The sequence below is a fragment of the Sorex fumeus genome, unplaced genomic scaffold (assembly GCF_029834395.1).
Source record: "Sorex fumeus unplaced genomic scaffold, SorFum_2.1 ptg000002l, whole genome shotgun sequence".
Classification (NCBI taxonomy): domain Eukaryota; kingdom Metazoa; phylum Chordata; class Mammalia; order Eulipotyphla; family Soricidae; genus Sorex; species Sorex fumeus.
The window spans coordinates 34,011,188-34,039,174 of record NW_026606059.1 but is presented as its reverse complement, the minus strand read 5'-3'; the positions used below and the strand labels follow the sequence as shown (position 1 = coordinate 34,039,174).

The 27,987-nt window shown below is 38.3% G+C and overlaps 1 protein-coding gene and 1 long non-coding RNA gene across 2 annotated transcripts in view; one reads left to right on the top strand and one right to left on the bottom strand.

Moving 5' to 3' along the window:
- LOC130043184 (uncharacterized) overlaps positions 1–5,044 on the top strand; it is a 34,040-nt gene extending 28,996 nt beyond the window's left edge. Inside the window, exon 3 of the long non-coding RNA XR_008795350.1 lies at positions 4,943–5,044. This is a non-coding gene — a long non-coding RNA (uncharacterized LOC130043184). The remainder of the gene's footprint in view (positions 1–4,942) is intronic.
- LOC130042987 (cytochrome P450 7B1) overlaps positions 1–27,987 on the bottom strand; it is a 208,274-nt gene that overhangs the window by 91,773 nt on the left and 88,514 nt on the right. The window lies entirely within an intron of this gene.

Below are 27,987 nucleotides of genomic sequence, written 5' to 3'. Positions count from 1 at the left end.
AGGGGAAAAGGGAGCTCAGATAGAGAAGGGAGCACCAAATAAAGGGTGCTGGGAGGATCCTCCCAGGATGGGAGAAGCATGCTGAAAGTAGATTATAGACCGAACATGATTGCCACTCATTGCCTCTTTTGCAGACCACAACACCCAATAGGAGAGAGAGAACAAAAGTGACTACTATTTCTTTTAGGAGGTTATAAAAATGCTCTGAGTAAGATAGAAGCGATGGGTAGTATAGTCTATGAATATGTGAAAACATTGATGTATTGTACACTTTTATTGTTCTGAGTTGTTTGCTTGGGGGAAAAATCTGGCAGAGTTCAATAGTTACTCCTGGCTTGGTGTTCAGAAGCCACTCATGGTGCTGTACCAGGGATCAAACCTGGGTCTTCTGCATGCTGAGCATCACTCCAGCCCACTGCGCTGAGCTTTCTCTCCAACCAAGTGTTCACTTTCAAAAGGTGAACTTTATAATGTGAATATATCTCAAATTTTAAGACAAATAAATGTAAAAAAGCCTCCAAATTCGACACAATCAAAAAAAAAAGTATGTAGTATATATCAGATGTTTAAGAAATTTTTTTTTAAAATTACTCCTTGGATCATTCAAAGTTTCTCCGAGTATTTTTCAAGTGTGTGTAACTCTGTTTAGCTGGGAAAACAGCTCCACCTGCTTTCAGCATTGTGAAAGGAGTAATAAGTAATGGAAACCTCCCTCACTCATTATAGGTCTTTTCCCTAATAAAATAGTTCTCACCATATTGTGTAATTACTGAAGGCTGTCTTGAGAGTCTCTAAGGCATTTGTCTAACTAAAGCTGGTGGCACTAGAAACAGCAACAGGCTTATTGGGTGGAAGGATATATGGAACAACTTCCTTCTTGACTGAGGACTTTACAGGCTACTCATACAGCAAAACTCAGTAAAATGTACTTAGTAAAGAAACACTGTATCACTGTCATCCTGTTGTTCCTCAATTAACCTGAGTGGGTGCCAGTAATGTCTCTATTCCTCCCAGTCCTGAGATTTTAGCAGCCTCTCCTTACTTGTCTTTCCCAATGATTGGAGTCTTCTTCAGGGTCGGGGGAATGAGACCTGTTACCGTTACTGTTTTTGGCATATCGAATATGCCACAGGGAGCTTGCCAGGCTCTGCTTGTGCATGCGGGATACTCTCGGTAGCTTCCTAGGCTCTCTGAGAGGCATATATATATGATGTATAATATATAATAATATATATTAAAATATATTTTTTCTAAGCTCAGAAATATATATATTTCTCTCTATGATTTGTTGCCTACTATGATTTGATGCTTCATTCTTAGTAAAGAATAATAATATCAATTTATACTTTATAAGATTGCAGCTCTTGTACCAAGCAGAAAACTCATTTTCTGATTCAGGGAGAATCACGGTGACAATACTAGACAATTCAAGACAATTTTTTAATATCTGCATATAAAATCTCCAGTTCAAGGTGAACCCTTGCAGCCGTGACCAGCCTGCAACAATTCCTACAAGAGTGTTATGACCTATCACCTCCCAGACACTGCAAGACTCAAATAGCTGAATAATATATACAATTTCAAATATTTATAAGATAAATATAAAATTATATAATTTAAAGTATTATACTTAATTATATTATATATTTTAAACTTAACATTATATATTATATATTATGTATATAAAGTATTTAAATTTAATCTAAATACTTAACTTTAAATTTAGTATTTAATTTATATATTTAAATTACAAATGCTCAGGACTAAATAAAGTACAAATTAGTGACTATCAAAAGGAAATCAGGAAAGATGAGTGAATAAATCATGAAAAAGAAATCAGTCACATGAATGTGAAGGAAGGAACTGAACTTTTCATGGTTAACTCAATGTAATATAGATGCATGCTGGTTTATGATGCACATCTCAAAATTATAGTAATTGCATTGCTATAATGCAATTATTTCAATAAAAATTAATTCAATATACTTCTCCCCCCCCCACTGGGGGACCCTCCTCAGCAATTTTTGACCAACTGAAGCAGTGGTTCAATGTGAGGGTCTCAAGGTGTTTTGATGGTCAACAGGTCCTAATTTGCTGGAGATGACCTGGGCCACTGAAAATATATGGGGGCTCCAAGACCGCATCCTCTGGTGCTCAGGGGTCCATAGTGTGCTGGGGATCAAGTCAGGGTGTCTGCATGCAAGTACAGCTTTAAGCCCTGTGTTATCTTTCTGGCTCAAAATAAAAATTTTAATAAACAGAGCTACCCTTATGTGAGGTTTTCCCATTCTCTAGTTTCCTGCTTTTGCTTTATTCCCTTCTTTAAAAAAAACTAATTTACTTTTTAACATGGGCTGGAGCAATAGCACAGCGGGCAGGGTGTTTGCCTTGCATGCAGCCAACATGGCCAACCTGAGTTTGATTCCTCTGCCCCTCTCGAGAGCCAGGCAAGCTACCGAGAGTATCTTGCCCGCATGGCAAAGCCTGGCAAGCTACCCGTATTCGATATGCCAAACACAGTAACAAGTCTCACAATGTTACTGGGCCCGAGCAAATCGATGAACAACAGGAAGACAGTGACAGTGACTTTTTACCATAGGAATAAAAGCTGATTTTCTTTAGACTATATGTAAAGAATAATGCAAGAGCTTGCGAATACACTGCAGGAAAATGAACACACCACTAAAGAAGTTACACTGTTTTAAAAGCACCTCTTTCTGTGAGCTTTCATGACTTCCATTTTTGGTTAGGTGCAAGTTTCCGGGGTGCTAATTTTCTAGCTATTGGGTGCCCAAAGTTCATTAAGTGCAAAATAAACTCTAAGATGTCATTTCTTTTCTAATGTTACATTGATTTAACGAGGAAGTTATATGAACTTTTTATCTTTAAAAATATTTCTTTCCAAATACACCAAATGTTTTTAGAGAAAGATACTTGAAACATTAAATTTTAAAATGTTAAATTTATGGTGTTCTATCAGAACTCATTATGTAAAGAAATCATAAAGTAAATATTTAAATAAACATTTAAATACTCAGAACTAAATGGTAAATTCCATTTTATTGATAGGGTTTCCTTAAAAAGGAGAGAGGCCTCGGGGCTGGAGAGATAGCACAGTGGGTAAGGCGTTTGCCTTGCATGTGGCCGACCCAGGTTCGATTCCCAGCATCCCATCCCATATGGTCCCCTGAGCACGGCCAGGAGTAACTCCTGAGTGCAGAACCAGGAGTAACCCCTGTGCATCTCCAGGTGTGACCCAAAAAGCAAAGAAAAAAAAGAGGGGTCTCTTCCTTTAGATCTTCTTCTTAATTGAAAAGAACCATGAAAGTCTTTCTTATATACTGACACAGGCAGAGATTCAGAGATATTACAAACCCTTAAATCACAACATAATATCGTAACTCTTCTTGGGGTGAAGAGACTTTGGAGTCATATCTAGTGATGCTCAAATAGTTATTACTGGCTCTGTGCTCAGGAGTGATCCTTGAGAGTGCTTAGGAGACCATAAGTAGTGTCAGAGATTCAAATCAGGATTGGCGGAGGCACGGTCAGTGCCTTAATCCCTGTTTTATCTTTCCAGCCCCACACATGACTTCTTTTGCACTGTTATTTATTAATCAAGCCCATCCATGTGGAAATGTCCCTTAACAATATCTAATCAGCTCACAGTCTAGCAAATAATTTGATTCTGGCTTTCAACTGGTATCTCCACTCTTGCAAAAGGCCTCATTGGGGTGTATTTATAATGTTAAGTACATATTCTCCCTATATAAATGAGAATAAATATATCTTTACACGAAGATATTAGTTCTTTTTCTATTCCAAAAGAAAATCCCAACACTGCACCTTTTTACAATAGAAACCAACCATAATTCTATACAACTTCATTTTCTTTATGATAAAACTTCTATTTTAAAAGTAATAAACCCAAATGCTGTGTATTTTGAGGGGTGAGAGATTAAAACTATGCTTGTGTGTATCCTAATTTAAAGTCAAGAAACAGTAAACTGCATGGCCAGAGTGACAGAACAGTGGGCAGGCATTTCCCTTGCACGAGGTCAACCCAGGTTCAATCCCTGGCACCCCAGATGGTCCCCCGAGTCAACCAGGAGTGATCCCTGGGCACAAAGCCCAGTGTAAGACCTGAGCACACCCGGTGTGGCTCAACCCCTCTCCTAACCAAAAAATAAAAAGAAAAAAGAAAAGGGAAAAAAAGGAAAACGAAACAGTAATGCTCTTATAATTTTTTATCTCTCCTTTCTCTGCACCTGCTTTAAAAAGTGCTTTTCTTCCCCCCCTTTTTTTTCCAACGTTAAAAGACAAACTTTTTGTTGGTGGTTTCAACACATTTTGCAGCTGCAGTGGTTGTGCTCAAGGCGTACTCCTGCCTCTAAGCTCAGGGCTCACTCCTAGAAGGGCTTGTGTGTGTGTGTGTGTGTGGGGGGGGGGGGGGGGTTGATCGTCCATGTAGGTGACACAGGATTAAATGAAAGAATCTTAAAACTTGGACTATTTTCCCAGCCCCCAGCATACATATTTTGAGCTGTCACTGTCACTGTCACTATCCTCCTGTTCATCGATTTGCTCGAGCAGGCCCAGTAACGTCTCCATTGTGACACTTGTTACTGTGTTTGACATAATGAATACGTCACGGGTAGCTTGCCAGGCTTTGCCGTGCGGGCAAGATACTCTTGGTAGCTTGCCGAGCTCTCCTAGAGGGGCAGAGGAATCGAACCCGAGTCGTCCAGGTTGACCGTGTGCAAAGCAAACACCCTACCCGCTGTGCTATTGCTCCAGCCTATTTTGAGCTATTGCTGAAGAAATATTTGAAACTTGTTATGCTTTAAAAAGAAGAGTACATTTAAAAATTTTAAAAGCAAATAAAAATTTCAAGGCAGGTTTCTACATCTTTGTTAATTGTGACTATTTCGTCTGTTTACAGGAGGTCTATTTCTCCACTGTAGAGTGTGGATACAAGTATCCCCATGGATTCACTTTCTGCCAGGCCATTTTTTGTTGGTTCGAACATGTTCATAAGCAATTAGTTTTATGCCTTCCAGAAAAAAATGGAACCAAATACCCATGGCATTGCACAAATGTCTGTGCATGGACTCTAGTATTCCACCTCCCTTCCTGAATCACTTTTTTTGTGTGTGCCATGACCATTTTGTTGGATGTACTATTCCTTTATAAGACTCTAATTTATCAGGAATATAGGGGTCAATGGTGAGCAGTGACAAGCATATTTCATGTAAATTCAAAAGGACTTGGAGACCAACCACCTTTCATTTCTTACTACCTCTTGCCAATCTATCGCAGTTCTTCACAATGTACTGATGACTGTTTTTATTGGTGTCAGATCAATGTATCCCTGGATCCCTGCTTTTATGGTAGGCTGTATCCATTGATAAAGTCAATAGGATAAAATTAGAAGTGGATATTCATTTGGCATCTCCTATCTTTTAGCCTTAGAGAACTAGTAAGTCATTTTCTATTGTGGTCCCTAAATTACTTTAACTATTTAATAGTTAAATTTATATGGACAAGGATACCTGTGGTCTAAGGGCAAAGGATACAACATTGATAAATAACCTGATATTACGGGAGTGTATAAATATATAAAGAGAGCATAGTAGCACTGCACTGTCCTTCCATTGTTCATGGATTTGCTCAATGCAGAAACCAGTAATGTTTTCATTGTGAGACTTGTTGTTACTGTTTTTGGCATATTGAATACACCATGGGTAGCTTGCCAGGTTCTGCCGTGTGGCTGGGATACTCTCGGTAGCTTGCTGGGCTCTCTGAGAGAGACGGAGGAATCGAAACCGGGTCAGCCACGTGCAAGGCAAACACCCTACCCGCTGTGCTATCACTCCAGCCCATGCTAGTAATAAATTTATAGTATCAACTTTCAGAAATTTCAGAAAAAAAGTGATTAAGAAAAAAGAAAAGAGTAGGGGCCAGATAAGTAGTATAGGAATTTATTAAGGTGTTTGTCTTTCCTGTGGTCAACCCTGGTTCCATCCCAGCACCACATATGGTCCTCCTAGCACCATCGGAGTCACTCCTGAGCTCAAAGCCAGGAGTACTCAATGATCATTGCTTGGACCCTAAAACAAAACAACAAAAAGCAACAAAAACAAAAACAAAGTAATGTCAAACATATGTGCATTTGCACAGACACATACATGTAAACGTATGCATAATATTCCTATTTTTTTTTTAATGAACTTGGTTCTCAGTAATCCTGTGAAGACAGTGAGGTCATAGTCTTTGCAGTTTAAAGAGAAAACGGAGGTCTAAAGTGATTTGCAGAAGGCCAGATGGTTAGTAAGTAGTGACAAGATGGTAACTGGGTCTCTTGGTTCCCAGACCAGTGTGTTTGTTTAGTTAATCTATCTGCAATATGTGTTGAGGCTTGGGAGACAACATTACCATCAGCTCTATTTCAAAAGGGCAACTAAAAAAAAAAAGAGAAATAAGGCAATGTACTCAGTCTATTATTTTACGACACTCTCCAGATTCTTTACCTATTGAATATTTCATGAACATGAAGACCCCCTTAATTGCTTCATTCCTGCCCCAAATTCAAAGACAATTTCACCCTGAAGCTTTTGTAGTATGAGGTGATTAAAAAATAACATCTGCAACAAACTTTTAATTAAATGCTCAGGGTCAAACATTTGAAAGCTTATTTTCATTAGAGTGAGTTGACTATTGACTCTCCTTTTAAAATTGTAATACTTTTCTACATACACCTATATTATAGCCACTAAGGAAGCAAGAACTTCCAACTCCTTTACTTCAGAGAAGGAAGAATCAAGGAATTCTGTGAACTTTCTGTTTTTCATTGGTCTACTGAGCTGGAGCAATAGCACAGCGGTGCTTTTGCTCCAGAAAAATGCAATTTGTCTTGCATGCGGCTGACTCGGCCGACCCGGGTTCGATTTCTCTGCCCCTCTCGGACAGTCCAGCAAGCTACAGAGAGTATCTTGCCCACACGGCAAAGCCTGGCAAGCTACCTGTGACGAATTCGATATGCCAAACACAGCAACAACAAGTCTCACAATGGAGACATTACTGGACCTGCTCGAGCAAACTGATGAACAATGGGAGGACAGTGCTACAGTGCATTACAAAGCAATGCCACTCACCTTCGGTAGAGATGGTTAGGATGATATGGCACTGCAGTAGAAGTGAGATGTTATTAGCCCAGTGCAACTCAGGCAGGGACTAAAGACACTGTGTGCTGGTCCATACTGAGACACAGAAAATGAAAGCAAGTGTTTGGAAACTCATAGCAATTTCACAGGATTAGTTTTATATGTGTTGTACACAATAATAAAAAGTAGGTGGCATTTCACATTCTTTTCATTTCACTTTTATAGCTATTTATTTGATTGCATCTAATAGAAGTATTTGATCCACAACAAATTGGAAAAGGCATAAAGGAACTGTAACATTCCCACAGAGTTGTGGGAGGTCATGAGTGTTCAGAACTACTGTGCCAGGCAACTCCAATCTTCTGAGTCAGGATATTTGTGGGAAATAAATTTATTCCTCAGATCATCAAAGATTGCTACATCTCACTGCAAGAGCAAAAATTAAACACTGCCATATCTCTGTAACAACTACCTACATTTTGGATTATCTATTATCTGGTGATTCTCTAACTCTGGTATGCATGGATAATGAGAAGCAAATGACCCAGAAATGAATCAATTCAGATATCATTAATGTATAAGATAAGAAGTTTAAGTAAACCTAAGGAATCCTATCTGAATCCTGAAATTTAAAAATAAACGAACTCTTCCATAGCAATGATGCTGACTGAAACCAGCCAGGCGGAGAAAAGGAATGGCTCTCCCTGGCCTCCCTCTCCTTTTTTTGGTAGCAGAGGTGAAATGAGCAGGTGGTTTCAGTTCAGTTCCTCATTTATAAACTGGCTTCATGAAAATACACATAAAAAGGCACTTGTCTGGCAGTCTCAGAAGAGGGGCTAAGGACTGACCGGACATGAGACACAATTACCCTCTCACCCTCAAAGGAAGTCCCACAGGTTCAGGGTGAGGAGTATGTGCAGGTCAGGATGAAAAACTCCAGCACAGCTGCTGCCTAAGTGGGGAGGGTCTGAGGGAGAGAGGGAAGATTTTCATTTCCAGATTACTTTTTGTTGTTATTGTTTTACCAGCACTAAAACTAACTTAAGAAAATTCTGGTGCTGGAGCTATAGCACAGCAGGTTGAGGGTTTGCCTTTCACGCGGCCAACCAGGGTTCGATTCCCAGCATCCCATATGGTCCCAGAGCACCACCAGGAATTAATTCCCCTTTACATCGTCAGGTCTGAATGAAAAAGTAAAAATAAGAACAATTCATGACCTGATTATCATGTATATAGGTTCTTTTATCCTTTATGTTCTTTCAAATTGTTGAATCTTTTAAAGAGGCATTTAAGTATCACCTTTTGAAAGTTATAATTAAAGAAAAAACTATTAGAAAAAATTAATATCAAGTTAAAAAGTAATGAATTAGATATAAGTGAATTTGATTCACATGATATTTTGTCGCATGTATATATTTTGGCAGACAATGTATTTCAGTACAAATAGAGGCTGTTTCCTGTTCTCAGAGGGTTTCCTGGGCATTTGGGACAATGTGGACTCCCTCTAGTGGCCAAAGTAATACACATAAATTCTCAGGTTTGTTGTAATCTTTTTTCAGAAAATAATTATCTTAATGTACAATTTCTTTATGAAAAAATTTATATGACTTAATTATACATAAAGCAAAGAAATAAAATCAGGTATTTTCTTTTTATCTAATTGTAAATTGTAAATGTTTTAGTTATATCTTATAACTTCTGTGACCCACACTCTTCTGAATTTGTAATAGTAAATATTCAGAACCAAGAAATCTCCTTTATCACATTTATTTATAGGGTTGTGATTATTCTTTACCAATATTAGTGTTTATAATAATTTAAGGGACTGAATTTTCATAGGCAAATTATTCCCAAAGCAGGTATCAGGTCATAAAACAGAGCCATTATATTAGAATGCGTAGAATGGAGGCTTTTTTTAACATGACGAGTATGCGCCCTTTAAAGTAAAATTATAGATACTAAAATATTAGAATAAAAGTTCTAGCTATAGGAAATAAATAGGTGGAAATTCTATAAAATAAAAAGCAAAAAAATCATATATAAATTATTATTTTTTACCACCTAATCCTCAGGCCTTGCTTTAAAGATGAAAATAAAAAACTGGAATTGAAAAGCTCATGATCATTGAATTGGGAAGTTCACAGAAGAGGAAGTTGAAATCTGATTCCCCCGAGGAATAGTTATTTTGGACAGATTATATTTGATGGAGGAGAAAAAGACCTAGATTTGTCAATGTTCTTCCCTAAAGTTTTTTTTTATCTTAGCATGGGCAGTGATTATAAAGTATTTAGGCTGATTTCCACATGGAAAAGTCTCATTTCTTAAACATAGCACTTACATCTTTTTTACATTTTTTTGATTATTTAAGCACTCTCAAAAGCATTTGTTAACTGACAGAACAAGCTCCAAGGGAATTCCTTTTATGGCATGAAAATGAGAAATTAATAATTCATAATAACAATAATGTATGCGTATTCCTGTTCCTAATGCTCTCCTAGTTACTAAGGATTTGAGACATTTTTTATAAAAATTTCTGAAAACTAACCACCCAAATTTAACTCACACAGAAAAAAAAAACTATTGCTTTAGTTTCTTGGAAGATGAAGGAAATTGAAAACACATAAATCTTTTTGAAAAAATTTGAATAATAATAGAAGAAAATTAAGAATACTTTTCACAATTGTCTATTAAGCAGCAGATCCTGTACTGGATGTTGGATTATCCATTATAACGTCCTTCTGAGAGTTTTGGCATTTGACTTGGACTATTAAAATTTAATTAAAATTAATTAAAATATCATTATAATTATAGCTATTAACTATTGTACAACGTATACTCATACAAGTATAGTCTTAGGTTGCCAATTCATGGAGAAGGACATTTTGAAACACCGACATTTCATATCTTGAACATTTCTCAGCTCCGTTTATCAATCTAGATTGTAAATTGTAGAAAATAAAAAGTGCTTCTGATTTGTTCACTTCTGTTCACCCAGTATGTCGGATAGTATCAAGCAGAGAGTAGGCACCCATTGCGTGTTTACTGAATTTGAACTCCAGACTGGTGTTCATAAGAATTCATGTAGAGAGCAAAGGACTGAAGAACTGAAAGAAAATTGGAACTAAAGAGGACGGGGATGTCTATGTACCTTGTCCAGAAGATGAACAGTCTTCGTAAATAGTATGATATCTACCCACCTGCTACCGTGAAAGGAGACTCAGTTGGGTTTCACTTTTCAGAACATTTGCCACATTCACTAATGCTTAAGCAGACATTTTGCAGGATCCTTAAGGTGGCCTTTCAAGCAGTGGACAAAAATTAAATGTGATATCAACTACTGATAGGCATGTCAGATAAACAGATAACAGATACAACATTGGTTCTAACATAAAGCAACATACAAATGAATTGTTTACTGTTTTGCTTTCAGTTTTTGTATAATTGACCAAAAGTGACATGGAAGAACTTATTTAGATTAGACGACTTCTACTTGTTAGCCTTCTTTAATCGTGACAATATTTTTTGGATAATAAGAGTCAAATCACCTAGCTCCATGTCTCTGTGTCACACAGAATGCTCATCTATAAGACAAAACAAAACAAAAACACAAAGAGCAGGAAACATACAAAATCCCAACGTTTTCCCATGCTTTTTAAAGTTTTCTTTAAACACACACACACACACACACACACACACACACACACACACACACACCTCCAAAACCCTAACACATGATGGGTAAGAGAAGCTTCTTTTTACTGTCAGGGAGATCAAAGAGAGGTTGAGAAAGAATTTATAAGCAGATGCTGTCCAGTGACAAACCTGAAAGAAGCAGACAGTGGGGCCAGATGTTGGGGTGACCTTCGGTCTGTGAATCACACTGGCATGGTGTTGATTTAGATGGTTGTTGGCAGAAGCTTTAGATCTGGCAGCAGGGGAAAAAAACTAAACTACGGAATCCTTACTTTTTCCCATCACTAGACAACTTAAAAACACTGGTCAGTAGTGTTGATGGCTGTCAAAGAAGTTGAATTCACCAACACAATCCTGCCAGTAGGTATCACATCAGAAAGGAGGTGGCAGCAGAACAAGGGCATCTCTAGGCAGTGCCATTTTGCATTTACTCAACTTTCCACAGCTGTTTCTTGAGCGAACCCAGACACAAAATAATGACATGAAAACAACTACATTCAATGTGGGGGACAATATTTTCATTTTCTACAAGGTCATTCCTAGAGCGCATCAGCAAGACAATGAAAGAAAGACAACGACAATGTCTAAAAAGTTGAACGATCCTCAACAGGTCTAACGAGAGTGAATGCAAGTTCTCTGAAACTGAACTCTGAATTGCCAATTCTACAGATGGATGTAAAAGTATTTTTTAGTCAAACAGAACTACTCCAACCGGTACAGTAGGCATCCAAAAAGATTGAGAGGTGTTTTTAGCTTTTCAGATTTCTATGGTATTGTATGGTAATTCTCATTATTCACTCAAAAGGAACGGAAAGGAATTTTCCAGTCACTGAGATGTTCTTATTACTGTAAACACTCATAAATAAGGCAAAAACTCGAATCTTAGATTTTGACAGAATTCTAAATCTTAGCCACCGTACAATGCTAAAACACAGAGCATAAATAGAGGTTTACTTTAGAATATTAGATATGATTGACGAGCACACAGTTCTTCTGACACTTTGGGACATTTTGTCACTTTACCTGGAGAAATATACACTGCTTATTCTGCTTTGCTGCTGATGTCCAGCACTTGTCACAACCTCTATCTGTCAAGGCCTTCACAAAGAGTTGCAAAATGACAGATCAGGATGTCTGAGTTGATGGAGCCCCAGGAAAAATGGAACAGATAGAAAATTCATGACTCTAGACTACATCAAAGTGACTTCTGTCAACATCATGTCAAAAGAACTGTTCATTTTTAGAGGGGTTTTTCCCCCTTAAATTATATAAACACTTTTTTAGTATGAGATCAGTATAATAAAACAATTTTTTGGTGTACAGTATGATCATCCAAATGTTCCAAAAATATACTTTAGATCATCCAGGAATAAGGAAAATTCTAATAGTAGACACTGTCTGCCAGTTAAAGCCAATGACATTCAAGAGAGATGTATGAAGATACTATCAGCTTAAAATAGGACAAACCATCTGGCTATAAAGGAACAAAAGTCTATTTTTTTGCATATTTTTGGACCCATCACATTTCTACAACTGGATTAAATTTTATTCTTCTACAATCAGTTTTGTTCCTTTTTTTTTTTTGCTCAGTGTGACAATTATAAAACACTATTCAGTGCTGTTTTCCTATATGCTTCCCAAAATATCTGACATTATTTTAATTTCTTAAAAGTCACTGGAAAACCCTCATAGTGCATAATTTCCTTAAAGTAGTGCTCTCAAAAGGAAGTCAGAAAATAAATGACTTATAATATGCAGTGCCGCATACACAGACCCACTCCATAATCACATTCCAAGAGTCACTCACCGAATGAAATATGTGTTGCATAAATCTGGAAATGACCGTGCTCCTGCTTTAATTCCCAACACCTTTCAGGGAAGATGACCGGCACCTGGAGCTAGAACCCAGACAACTTGATTCCCAATACTCATATGTCACTGAAATTAACAGGATAAGTGACCTTGTGAAGAAAAGACTGGATTATCCAGCATGTGTATATACAAAGCAGACAGCCAGGGGAAAATACACATATCTGCCAGACACACATGCAGACACGTGTGAGTGGACACACACACAGAGACACATGCAGGCACAGGTACACACGCACCTGGGGTACATATGCTGGTTGCTACCTACCCATGGCACTGTCCAGTCAGTTCCACAACTCTGTTTTGCTAGGATTTGATCATTTGTATATCAAACCTTTCTACGAGCCTTACAGAGACCACATAAAAATTCCAATAACAGAGGCTACTGACTGATGCACGACTCCAGAGGCAAATCAAGCCCACTGTCTATGACCAGGAAGATCTGATTAGCCCTAGATGCCCAAAGAACTCAAAAATAATGACCAGTTTCAGTTTTGAAGCAGCAGCTTGCTTCAGAACCGCCCCACTGCATTGTGTCTAAACATGTATGGGAAATACCATCCATTAATATAAACATAGGAAAAGATTGCCGTTTCTTAATATAGGCAGAACTCAATATATCTTGCGTCCTACTTACGGAAAGATGTTTATTACCTGTAAGTGTACAGAGGTGTGGGCTTCACAGCAGCCGTGATTGGTAATAAGCCTCTTTTTCTCATTTACATTGATAGCAAACATTAGTGAAGATATATGCATTTCATTTCATGGTTCAGAAAGAACAAAGTATATGTATATGTGATAGCAGTGGGTGGTTAATGAAATGGTCTGACAAACATAAGCTAATACATAATCATACCAGAATGTGAACTGGAACACCTGTTCCTGCTTTACAGACTTGCAATTCCGAAGGAAAAGTTACCATTCTCAAGGATGGGAGCCACTGCTATTTAGACATCACTATGCTCCAAGGAAATTTTAGTCACTTTTTTGTTGTTGTTGTTGCAATCACTAAAGGGTGGCTATTTTAATGATATCAAATCTCTTTTGCTTGTGTCCTAAGAGTAATGAAAACTTCACACATGCATGAAGCTCCAGTAATTATTTTAAACTGCCTTCTGTTGTCCCCCTGAGGAACACGGTGGTATTTGTTTGATGCAGTTTAATTAGTGTCAGGGTAATTAATGCTATGCTATCTACATGAGATCAAAACCCTTTCTTTGTAACACTCTGGTAACTAAGAACTAAGAAAAGGAAGCGTTTTGAAAACGTCAAGGCATGGTGTTAACCTGAGTTCACGAGTGAACCGAATTGCTCATCTCTTCTTCTTCTACGCCTCGCCCAAATGGCAATTTCCGTGCCTCCCAGGACAAGATCAGATCTGTAATGCGTTGGAACCACTCTGTCAGGCATCAGACCCAGTGGTTGATATGGAATTAAATTCTTTTTTTATGGACATAATCAAATTAACTAAAACATTCACAGTCACCAGGCACCTTTTGCCATAGTTTAATCCTTTAATAATGAAATACTAAACTTTTGCACTGACAGAGAACTGGAGTCCCTGGTAAAAACAGAGCATGATATATATATGTACATATATATATATTCAAATAAAAGAGCCATTTGATTTAATGAATGAGTGTTATTCTGACTACATGCGTGTATAAAATTTGCATTTAGTGGTAGATACAGAAATTCTCTTTTTGACAATAATGTTAAAAGAGAAAAAAAACAGAGATAGGCAAGGAGGGAAGCTAAATACACAAAAATTCCAGACACACACATAATGTGCACTACCATAAATCCTTTTTAACTGTTTCTTTGGTAATAAGCAACGGCAATATAAATCTCCCCACACACAAACTCAAGCTGATCACCGGCTTAAGGAAATAGCTCCAGTTATCTTGACTAGATAAATTATTATATCCTAGAGGTTATTCCAGTTTCTAATAATGTACCGTGGCTAACAAACAAATATAAAAAGATCAACCATTTTCTTTATTTTATAACAGATGAAATTACAGGCTGCAGAGGATAGACACAATGGCATTGAAATTATTTTTACTCTCAAAAATGCACCAGGCAATGTTCATTTTGGAGTGAGACCAGTTCTTTAGCACAACAGTGATAACTGCATTAGACTGATAATATTTTTTACAGGAAGGGTAAGCTTAATGGCACATATCTAAAAATAAACATTACTGATTTAAAGTCAAATCAACTGGATTTAACCCATTACATAAGTACATTAAGCATGAAAATAACCTCTTCACTGCACTCTAACTGAACAAAGAAAAATATTCCTAGAAGGTTCAAACATTTAGTCGATAGTAGTTATAAAATTGTGTCAGGATCCATCAGTGGCTGAAATTAACTTGAATGTTATAAAATGAAATTTCACTAATTCAGGATAGTGGCACATCCTAACCCCAGAAGGATTGTGCAAAATGTGTCTTCTTGATGCCACTCATTATGGATCTCCGTAGGATCAATGACTAGCAAAATATGTTTTTTTCACATCTACAGTTCTGCTTGCTGTAACTTAGTTGTTTATCAATTAAGGTGATAAATAAAAGTGACTTTGATAACACAAGAAACACATTATGTAGTAAAGTAACCACCAGGAACCCTGCAATAAGAACTGTGTGCAAAGTTCAACAACTGTGAAGGAACTATTAAAGAGGACACACAAACAAGTGACCTTGACTGACAAACGCACTTCATTCCAGCAATAAACAGCGGTGGTGCTGATAACTGTTCATTGGCGCAGAGAGTAATTACCTATCTGTCAGCGTTGCTGGTGTGTGCGAAATAGTATAAATGAAACATACATAATGTACGGCAATAATATCGGGCATGCAGAACCTAATGTATTATCATCATTCTCAGGACCCAGGTTTATATGGCTGCCACCACTGAGTAAATGCCTTCTAGCCATGATAATTTCATTCTAATCTCTGTTCCATATTATAATTTTCATAGCTAAAAGATACTGAGGAGCAATACGTTTCAATCAGGAGCTAAATAGAACACAACCTGTAACTGGGTATTTTATACACCTATATATTCTTTTACTTTCAAAAAATTTAGTCAATTTATGAAGAGACTGGAATAAGCTGTAAATTTATGGGTGAAAAACCTTGTCTATACCAATGTCATCATGCTGGAGATGGGCTTAAAGGGGGCTTATAAAAGAGTTGGGAGCTTTGTCTCCCATTTCTTTCAATAATACAGATATCTTCCCTTTTTTAAAATTAAAAATGGTGTATTTTGAATGTCTTTAAAATGTTTTTATTCTATTCAAAAATATAAGAACAATTTTTTAACAAATATATAATTGTTATTTGAAAGAAGAAAAACAATGATCTGATTTCTAAGAAAAGTTATCTGGATTTGCATGAATCATTTAACAATGTAGCAGAAAAATAGAATAAGCTCCCTTACTGAGATACTCCTTGCAACTGTGTGAATACTAGTTTTATTGCATACTAACTTTGTTTTTTCCTTTATCAAACATTAATTAATTTGATTATCCCTTTAAGTAATATTTAAGACCATATAAAAGAAGCTAAGAAAATCTAAGTAGAAACTTGGTCATTGGGACAAATCTCTTGTGTCAAGGATGAAACCACAACCCACACAGTTAACAGGGTGAATTAAGAGAATATGAACTATCCCAAACTACATAATAGAAAGAGCTGTTGATCAACAGGCTCAGACATTCAGAAAGGGATTAGATACATGACTACTGAGAAAACATATTGGTACATTAAATTGTTTTCATCTAATCCTCCTATCTTTACAGAGAGTACATAGTCTGAAAATTTCTTAGTAGATTCAACTATTAATAGAACAGAACCTTTTCAAAGAAGCATTTTAAATGACTGTTTAAAATTTCAAAGAAGCATTTGAAATGATCTAGTTTCTAAACACATATTTATTGTCAGTGCATACTCTGGATACTATAGAGTAGACTAAACTAATAATGCAATAGTTCATCTTCTTAAGAAAGCATTTTAATTAATTGTCTAAAGTCACATTTCAACTCACATAAACAGCTTTAACTATGAATGGATCATATCTTAATCCTTTAACTTTTGTTTTGCTGGTTTCTCAAAGTGATTTTACAAATTATTCTGTAGTTTAGAAATGAAGTACTGGTAGTAAATTAAGCAAAATACACAGATAGATTAAGTTTTCTCTTTTTTTCTATATTTTTTCTATATTTTGTTTCCAGTATGCTAGTCAGAGAGAATTCAATATAAAAATAGTCCATGTTTCCGTTATTTTCTCAAATAGCCTCAAGGACATTTAATGTGATTAGAATTCAAGTTGTTTGTTGTCTTATTACACATCAGAAGAAAATGGCAGCTACATTTCAGTTATACTTAGTATATGAAATTGAATTTTTTTCAATGAACACAAGCTGAGTAAATAAATGAATGAACAAATGGATAAATGGAGGAACAAATGACCTTCTTCAGAATAGGTCAGTTATTATATATATATATATTATATATATATATATAATTGATGCCGAACTCAGTGAGAAAACCCGATCGGCATAGCGCACTACAGCCCAGGTAAATGGTGGATTCAGAGAGTATCATGCTGAGTGAAGTTAGCCAGGGAGAGGCGCAGCCACAGAGTGATCCCTCATGTATGGGACGTAAAGAGACAAAGTGGGGAAACAAATGCCCACAAGCCGTAGTGACACCGAGCAGAGAACTGGTTTCCAGTAGGAAGCAGAGGGGCAGTGGAGCATTGTGGGGGGTGCATGGTCCCTGGCGGAAGGGTTTGTGTGGGACATTGCCTAACTGAAACTCAATCATGAATAACTTAAGAACCTAGTGATTCAGTGAGGAAAAAAAGTCAAAGCAGGGGCCAGAGAGAATGTATAGCTGATGTGGGGCTGGATTCAATTCAGTGTGACTTGGATTCAATTCCTGGCATAGCATATGTTGTCACTGTCGTGGTCTGTTAGGGAGCACCCTCCCTACCACCCCCAGGCTCTGCCAGGAGTTGGCTCCACAAAAGGTAAAATCAGCACCACTCTATTGAAAAAAGGTTTTGGAAGATAGTTATTTTTGATAAAGTGAACCTTTTGGGTTGGTTTTGTGTTGGTCACCCCTGACAGTGCTAAGGGGCTGCTCCCAGCTCCATGCTTGCTGGTCACTTCCAGCAATGCACAGGAGACCATGTGTTTCTGGGGACCGAACTTGGACCTCCTGTATGCAAAGCATATGCTCTGCTCCTTGAGCTGTGTTTCTGTTCCTTCTGATACAGTGCGACTCAACATGTAATGAATTGAAATTTAAAAAATTTGGAATTTCCCCTTTGTTCTTTAGTGACTCGGGATAGCACATCTGACACGTCTGGCGGACACACATTGGTTGCAGTGCTTGCTGGTGATGCTTCTGTTTATTAAACTTACTCTGTTCACAGTTTATTTATGTACTTTAGTTCTAGGGATCAAACCTCGGCTTCTCACACATGCCAGGGAAGTGCCCTGCCATTTAGTGACATCCCTGATGCCAGTGAATCTGCTTCTTCTTCTTCTTCTTTTTTTTTTAATTATCGCATTCCTACTTTGGACAAACTGGCAGGCTACCAAATGTAAGCTGCCCACACGGCAGAGTCTGGCAAACTCCCCGTGGCGTACCCAATATGCCAAATACCAGTAACAAAGATGGGTCTCATTCTCCTAACCCTGAAAGAGTCTTGAATATGGTACTTTTTAAAAAAGTCTCAGGGCTAGGACGAAGGAGACGTTACTAGGGCCTGCTCAAGGCAATCGACGAACAACATGATATATATATATATATATATATATATATATATATATATACACACATATATATATATATACACACACATATATATGTATGTATCAACAACCATGATCCAGAGACTCACAAATGAATCTTGGAACTGAGCAGCTTGCTGCAGGGATGGCTCCAGACCATGAACCAGGTTGATTTTGGATGCGAGCAGGCATCCCCTCTCTCTACCTGCACCAGATGAACCCTGTCAGCAACAAACCTCCAGAACCCAATTGCTGCCACCCTCACGGACAATTTTCACAGACTTGTCCTGGACTCCCCACACACGAGAATACATCTACTGAAAAACCCAGGTATGCAGAACCAGTGACTGAAAACACCAGGTCTCAAGGGGTCGGGACTGGGCCATCCCTTCCCATCTCCCCACCCTTCCGAGACCTGGTTGTCATGCTTACAAACTGCCTCCAGGTGCCACTTAAGGGTATGAATGGCCATGATCCAGAGACTCACAAGTGAATCTTGGAACCAGGCAGCTCACTGTAAGGATGGCCCCGAATTATTTAAATTTTTAGAATTCTAAGAGCATGTGACTGCTTTCGTGGCCACGCAATATCTCATACTATTTTTTTATTTTTGCTTTTTGTTGAACCACTATGAGATAGACCCTTACAGAAATCTCATACTATTCATAACAAGCAATACAAAATAAATTATCTAACATCTGCCTGTGAGGCAGGCTTGAGTGGTGGTGGGAAACTTTGAAATAATGGTGATGGGAAGGTGTAATGGTGGTGAGAGTGGTGTTGTAGTATTGAATGTAATAAATTATTGTGAACAACTTTATGAAAAGGAAACTCAAAAATTAAAAAAGAAAATATATCCCAGTTTCATGATGCCCATGTCTAAAAAATATTTCAAAATGTTAAGCACAAAGTACTCTCAGTATCAAGCTCTTTGTCTTTATAAGATCCTTTTTTGGTGATAGAATTATTTGGGATTGATGGTTTTGTAGTTAAACTACACTTTTAAATCAGAAATTAACTTTTAATATATAGCTCAGTGGTGATAACACTGAGGTATGTAAAGTGTACTTGCCTTCTTATAGGCAATATACTTGATTAATTTTGAACAATTTAACAGTGAAAGATTAATTAAGAATTTCATCCAGTACAGGCCATCTTTCTTTTCCAATTACATTCCTTTAAAGCCACTATAACTGTTTTAATAATTGTGCTGAAAATGCTAGAAAGTATCAAGATAATACAGTGATTTAGATGGAGCAATGAAGTTCAGAAACATGGCACTTTGATGTTAGGCACAGTTCGCATTGTGGAGTATCTTTGTATAAGTCTTCTGCATGCCAATATTTTATCACAACCTTAGGCACATAAAACCAGCCTCACTTTACATTTTTTTTCAAAAATCTATATGTGGGTTAGTATTCAATAAGCATCTACTTAAACCTTGCTAGAAAAATAAGAAACAAGACGATTAAAAACTCAAATTCAATTAAATGCTAGAAGGTTTAAACTTTATGATAACATTTCTCAGGGAAAATATATTCAAGAGAATTGTCCTGAAACAAAAATATTCTTATAAACCTGAGTCAAACTATAAAACTATTTTAGCGTAAAGGGCAAGATTAGAAACTGAGTAAAATGGGCTAATAATAATTCTAAGGGGAAACATCTTTTTTAAATTTTTTTTATTTTTATTTATTTATTTTTTTACAGTTGTAGATTTACAATTTTTTTTGTGCTTGGGTTTCAATTATACAATGATCAGATACCCATCCCTCCACCAGTGCCCGTTTTTCACCACCATGGATAATATCCCTCCCACCCCCATCCCCCCTTCCCCCCCTGCCTCTGTGGCAGGGCAATCCCCTGTGTTCTCTCTCTCCGTTTGGGTGTTGTGGTCTGCAAAAGAGGCATTGAGTGGCAAACATGTTCAGTCCATAGTCTACTTTCGACATGCATCTCCCCTCCTGGGAGGATCCTCCAAACATCCTTTATTTGGTGCTCCCTTCTCTATCTGAACTGCCCTTTCCTCTAGGATACCCGGCTGGCCTCTAAGTTATGGAGTAATCCTCCTGGTGCTGATCTCAGCTATTCTTGGGTATTAATCTCATACTTTGTTACTTTATATCCCCCAGATGAATGCAATCTTTCTATGTCTATCCCTCTCTTTCTGACTCATTTCGCTTAGCATGATACTTTCCATATTGTACCACTTGTATGTAAATTTCATGACTTCATCTTTTCTAACAGCTACATAGTACTCCATTGTGTAGATGTACCAAAGTTTCTTTAACCAGTTATCTGTTCTTGGGCATTCAGGTTTCTTCCAGTTTCTGGCTATTGTAAAGAGTGCTGCAATGAACAAACAGGTGCAGATGTCACTTCGACTATACATTTTTGCCTCTCTGGGATATATTCCCAGGAGTGGTATTGCTGGGTCAAATGGGAGCTCAATTTCTAATTTTTTGAGAATCGTCCATACTGTTGTCCAGAAGGGCTGAACCAGTGGACATTCCCACCAACAGTGAAGGAGTGTCCCTTTCTCGCCACATCCACGCCAGCATTGGTTGCTTTTGTTCTTTTGAATGTGGGCCAGTCTCTGAGGTGTGAGATGGTATCTCATTGTGGTTTTGATCTGCATCTCTCTGATGATTAATGATGTAGAGCATTTTCTCATGTGCTTTTTTGCCATTCGGATTTCTTCTTTGAGAAAGTTTCTGTTCATTTCATTGCCCCATTTTTGGATGGGGTTGGATGTTTTCTTCTTGTGGAGTTTAACCAGTATTTTGTATATCCTGGATATCAACCCACTAAGGGGAAACAACTTAATTTGTTGTCTTTTTTACTGAGAAGAAAGCTCTTGAAAGATTTTCTATATACTAATAGAGAAACGACTAGTACCTTAAGTGCATAAGTGTACATCTCTAACCTGGATTCTAATTCTAATGAAATAGAAAGAGTTGTCAAAAATTTAGCATTTACAATAGTTTCCCTCTCTTATTTCATCCTCTATAAAACACTGAAACATCCCAGGCAGGCAGGGAAATGGTACAGTGGATTGTAGCATGGCCTCTGCATGCAGGAGCTCCATGTTTGGTCCCCATCATTGCACGGTCCCTGGGCTCTGCCAGGAGTGACCTCTGTGTACTGAGCTGAGAGTAGCTTCTGCATTTTGCCAGTTGTAGGCCATAAAACAAAAAAACAAGATAAATTGAAACTGTCCCACTAAGTAGTAATGCTGCTTAACATAATGGTTGTCCAACATCACCAAGAACAAGCTTTCAAAAAGGATCTAGTTGCCTCTTTCTCAGCTAGTCATATAACACGTGACTGCCTCTCTGAGTCATATCACTAAAGGAGTAAAACCGTGGCACTACTTCATTGGCACATGGCAAACCCTTTGGAAGTGAGACCAAACATCAAAACAGTAATTTTTAAAAAAGAAGGTATTTACTATCAAACCCAGAACTGATTATTTTAAGGTTTTCTAGTAGTTCACAGAATTAGAATGTATATTAGAAATGCTGAACGATTTAGCTTTAAACAATAATTCATTAGTATGCATTTAGAATCTGCATCTAACTTACTCAAAATGCATATGCTATGCAGCATATGTGTGTACCAAACAGAGCTTCAGGAGAGAAAATGAAAGTCTGAGAGTTCTACTAAGATAGTACTTTCATCCTTAATGGAGTTCATTTTCATTTTGTTTTGACGTTCTCAAGAGGCCAAGAAAATGAATATCTAAGTCAAAATTATATCCCAAATTTCAGTCCAGTATCTATTCCATATGTTGATCTGATTTCAAGTCATATTCTCTGATTAACTGACTAGTCAAACAACTTTCAGATGTTATTTATAGATGAAAGTTCTTTTCTAGGCTAAAGTATAGACCACAGAGAGGAGAGTTTGGAAATTGTGAACAGAGACTACACAGGTCTGATCTTAGAAAGAAGGCTTTATTGGGCAAATATATGCAAAATGACATGAAATATGCATTCTATGAGATGGACTATACATAGAATGAAGCCATTTTCAATGATACACTACCAAACTATATCTGGACTAGAGATATACACACTGATGGGCAATGAAGGAAAGAGGAAAGAGAGAGAGAGAGAGAGAGAGAGAGAGAGAGAAAGAGAGAGAGAGAGCTCTGTTAAAACCAGCAGTGCCTACCTAATTCTAATTCCCTCTGCAAGCACCAAGTAACTATACTTTATTTCCTTGTCTAATTGAATGTCAATTTTTCTCAAAGCCAACTCATCTGAATTGAGTGTACATGTTGGAGAGGAGAGTGAAAATCTTATTTAAACTAAACATTGAGTCTTGAATATAAATTTTGTATAATGTATTTTTGTCTCTTGACCCCGCGCTTGGCTGTTCTCACTGGAACCCCTTGGAGGGAGGCGGGTTGAGTCCCCCCCACCCCGAGCAGAGCCCCAGCAGCCGAAGACCTCCAGAACCAGCCACAGCCATGCTGAGCACTCTCCACACGTCCGGACAAGCCTCATGCATGAAGGAACTGGCAGAGGAACCCAGGCATGTGGGTCCCGGGGCTGAGATCTCAAAGTCTGCTCAGATTGGGACTGGCCCTTCTCTACCCAGATTCCCCATCTTCCATTAGGTAGGTGTCACACCCATCAGCTGCTGCCAGCACCAAATTGGTCCCATCGATGGCCAAGATGCAGAGACTATAAAGCCCAGCTCCCGGAAGAGAACAGCGCAGAGTCTCCTGCCCCCATGCCTGACGTCCTCACCGGGGCCCCTTGGAGGGAGGCAGGTTGAGTTTCCCTCCCCTTCTCCCCCGAGCAGAGCCTCAGCAGCCAAAGACCTCCAGAACCAGCCATAGCCATGCTGAGACCATTCTCCACACGTCCCGACAAGCCTCATGCATGAAGGAACTGGTAGAGGAACCCAGGCATGCAGGTCCCGGGGCCGAGATCTCCAAGCCTGCTCAGATTGGGACTGGGCCATCTCCACATAGATCCCCCATCTTCTAGTAGGTAGGCATCACACCCTCCACTGCTGCCAGCACCAGGTTGGTCCCATTGATGGCCAAAACGCAGAGACTATAAAAACCCAGCTCCCGGAAATGCGCGCGCGCAGCATCTTATTATCTCATTTTTCCTTTGGAGAACACAGCAGGCTACTGAAAGTATCCTGCCCACACGGCAGAGTCTGACAAACTTCCCATGTCATACTCAATATGCCAAATACCAGTAACGATGATGGATCTCAATCTCCTAACCCTGAAAGAGCATTGAATGTGGCTCTTTTAAAATCTCAGGGCTAGGAAGAAGGAGATGTCACTGGTGCCTGCTCAACGCAATCGACGAACAACAGGATGATCGTGATCGTGATTGTATTTTTGTAATACAATAAAACAGTCTGGAGAAATAGCACAGTGGGTAGGGCGTTTGCCTTGCATGTGGTCGACCCGGATTCGATTCCTCCCTCCCTCTCAGAGAGCTCAGCAAGCTACCGAGAGTATCCCGCCCACATGGCAGAGCCTGGCAAGCTCCCCCGGTGTATTTGATATGCCAAAAAAAGTAACAAGTCTCACAATAGAGATGTTACTGGTGCCCACTCAAGCAAATCGATGAACAATGGGAGGACAGTGATACAATGCTAATATAATAAAACATTTGAAAGGAATCAGCTTCTCTCTTATATATACCAAGTTTGGATATTGTGTGACATCTGATCTTTACATCGCCCCTACTACTGCACCAGCTCACTGTTTTTACATGACACCCAGATCCCAATCAGAGAATATCCCACTAACTTATTTGTTAGTTTGCAGAACTTATCACTGTTTTATTGTAAATGAGTTATTTAAGGAAAGAAGTCTCCTGTGGGAAAATCACAAAATACAAATAAAACAATTTTCCAAAGTATGGAGTCAAGGTCAGGGTCATGGGGCAGCCAGGACATGAGTTTACTACGTATGAGTTTCTTATGATACCCTCATTAACAATTTGATGTGGAATACTTTGGAGTTTCTACAAGGCAACTGGAGAGATGCAGATAATAGGAAAGGGAAAAGACACATGAAAAAAGCTCTCGAAAAGATAACCAAATAAAATATGTATGCAAGGTTAGTCTAACGTAGCTTGTGGGAGTGTGAAATACTTAAAAGATATGTCCACATTGATCATCAGAAATTCAAGTAGGATTTCTGAAAAAATAGTGCAATCTTCAAATTCAGTTTTTTGAAGAGGGCCTGAGATCAAACCCAAGGTCTCATACATTTGAAGCATATAATCTACTATGCCTTACTATTAGACACATATTTAGCCTAATTTAATATTTTAAAGAGAACTTTTAAAGTTAAATTTTCTAAATTAATATTATATTAGAAATTTATTATCTTTTGAAATACAGCTTTAAAATCTGCATTCTCTAAGTGTGTAAGTGTATATAAAATATGTGTTCTTATCTATCAAATATTTAACACTGGAAATACTAGCTATTAAAATCATTTATGTATAGAAAAATTAGGGTAAAATAGTTACTTAAACTTGTCCTTCAAATACAGCCTAACCGCCTGCCACCCAGACAGATCCCTGAGAGCACAAGCTGGAGTTCCGAAGGGGACCCCTGCTCACCTAGCCCCCTACCTTTCTTCTGCACAGGTGGGACCGTCTGTACGTCCCCTGTCCCACCCTGCCCAGCGGCCCTGATCTCCTGCCACCAGGACAGATCCCTGGGGGCATCTGCAGGAATTCCGCTGCTTGTGCACCGGCCCACCGGCCCTCCAACCTTTCTTCTGCACAAGCCCTTGGGCCCAAGTACCAGCACCCAGACAGGCTGGGGGTGTGGCTTCCACTATAGGGGGCGTGGTCTCCTCAAAATTGGGCGTAGCCTTCTGGGCCTATATTTCGCATTCCCAGCACAATGACTCACATCCCAACCTTATCACCCAATTCTGTGGAAAACGTCCTGGCCGCCTGAAACACAATACGCCAATAATCCACTGGTTTACCCCAATTCCAACAAAAATCCAGTGTACTCAAGAAGCTATACAAATGCTTCAAAGATATAAAAGAGAACCTCCTCCAATGCTTCACTAGATGCCAATTACAGGTCACAGATTAATGCCTGAGAGGAAGGACCTATTCTAGAAGGGAAGATGGGTGACTACCATCGACCGAGCTTATTCAGAATCCTTTTCCACAATCAGAGGGAACAGTGCTAGTGAACTTGAAGGTTTTACCTCTATACAACCACAAGAGCATGAAGAAACAGTTCAAATCTCCACTATGAGGAGAGGACGAAGAAGAGTCCTGAGTCCTCAACAGGGATTATACACAAATATGATCTCTCTGATAAAGAATTCTGAGATGAAATGCTAAGGATGTTCAAGGAACTCAAAGAATCGATGGAGCAGACATCCAGAAAATTAAAGGAAGAAATGAAAGAAACAGTGGAATGGATAGTCGAGAAAATACAAGAAGAAATGAGAGCAGAAATAAGAAAGCTACAAAAAGAAATGTCATAAATAAAGGATTTGGTAGATGAGATTAAAAACTCAGTGGGTTCCCTCAACAGTAGAATGACTACAGGCACAAACAGGATCAGTGAGTTTGAAGAAGAGCAGCAGAAATCGTATAGGAAACAACAAACAATGGGAAAAGACCTCAAAATAGGTCTAAATCGAATCAGAGACCTAGGGAATGATGCCTAGAGGAACAACATTAGAATCACTGGAGTACTAGAAGGACAGAGAGGAAACCCCAATGAAAAAGCCACAGTGAAAAAATTCATTGCTGCAAAGTTCACAGAGTTAAAGAATGCAGACATTCAGATCCAAGGAGCCAGAAGAGTGCCAGCTAAAAGAGACCTTAATAAAAACACTCCAAGACATACCATAGTGAGAATGATGGATGCTGTGGGTAGAGACACAATACTGCAAGCAGCAAGTCAAAGAAGGAAATCACATACAAAGGAGCACCCCTTAAATTTAAAGCAGACTTATCAAAGGAAACCCTCCAAGCTCGAAGACAATGGTGGGATATAGTGAAAAAACTCAATGAAATGAACGCCTCACCACATGCTAGGTCACAAAACATACCTCAATAAAATCAGGAAGATAGAAATAGTATCAACAATCTTTTCAGATCACAATGTGCTGAAGATAGAAGCTAATCACACACAGACATGGAGAACCAAATCAAACACCTGGAAATTAAACAACTCAATGTTGAACAATGAGTGGTTCAGGAAGGAAGTTAAGGATGAAATCAAAGGATATCTGGAAACAAATGAGAATGAAGGCATGAGGTACCAGTACCTATGAAATGCAGCTAAAGCTGTGTTAAGAAGAAAATCTGTAGCTTTGTAAGCATTCCTAAGGAAGGAAGAAAGGGTCTACATAGATAACCTGACTTCACAGCTCAAGATTATAGAAAAAGACCAACAAAAGAAACCCAAATACAGCCAAAGGAAAGAAATAATAAAACTTAGAGTAGAAATTAATGACATGGAAACCCAAGAAACAATCCGAAAGGTCAATGAAACCAAGAGCTAGTTCTTTGAGAAAATAAACAACATTGATAAACCACCAGAAAAACTCACAAAGAGAGAGAGAGAGAGAGAGAGAGAGAGAAAACCCTAATAAACCAAATCAGAAATGAAAAAGGGGACATCACACCACAGAAACCAATGAAATTGAAAAGATGATCAGAAACTACTTTGAGGGTCTGTATGCCACGGAACAAGAGAACCTAGAAGAAATGAATATATTTCTGGATTCCTATAATCTTCCAAGATTGAACCAAGAAGACTTGGAATACCTAAATAGACCCATTCATACCAAGGAAATTGAAACTGTAATCAAAAGTCTTCCCAAAAACAAAAGCCCAGGCCCAGATGGATTCACTAGTGAATTCTTCCAAACATTTAAAGAGGACCTGTTGCCAGTTCTCCTCAAGCTTTTCCAGGAAATTGAAAACACAGGAACTCTCCCAAACAGTTTCTATGAGGCATATATCTCCCTAATACCAAAAGTAAACAAAGACACCACCAACAGAGAACTATATGTCAATATCCTTGATGGACATGGATGCGAAGATCCTCAAGAAAATATTAGCAGATAGATTCGAACAACTCATAAAAAAAATCATACACCACGATCAAGTGGGACTCATCCCAGGAATGCAAGGATGGTTTAACATTCATAAATCAATCAACATAATCCATCATATCAACAAAAGTAAAGATAAAAACCATATGATCATATCAATAGATGCAGAGAAAGCATTTGACAAGATCATCCGTTTATGATGAAAACTCTCACCAAAATGGGTTTAGAAGGAACCTACCTCAACATATTCAAAGCCATTAACAACAAACCTATGGAAAACATTATCCTCAAAAGGGAAAAAATAAGGGCCTTCCCTCTAAGATCGGACAAGACAAGGATGCCCACTCTCACCACTTCTGTTCAATATTGTA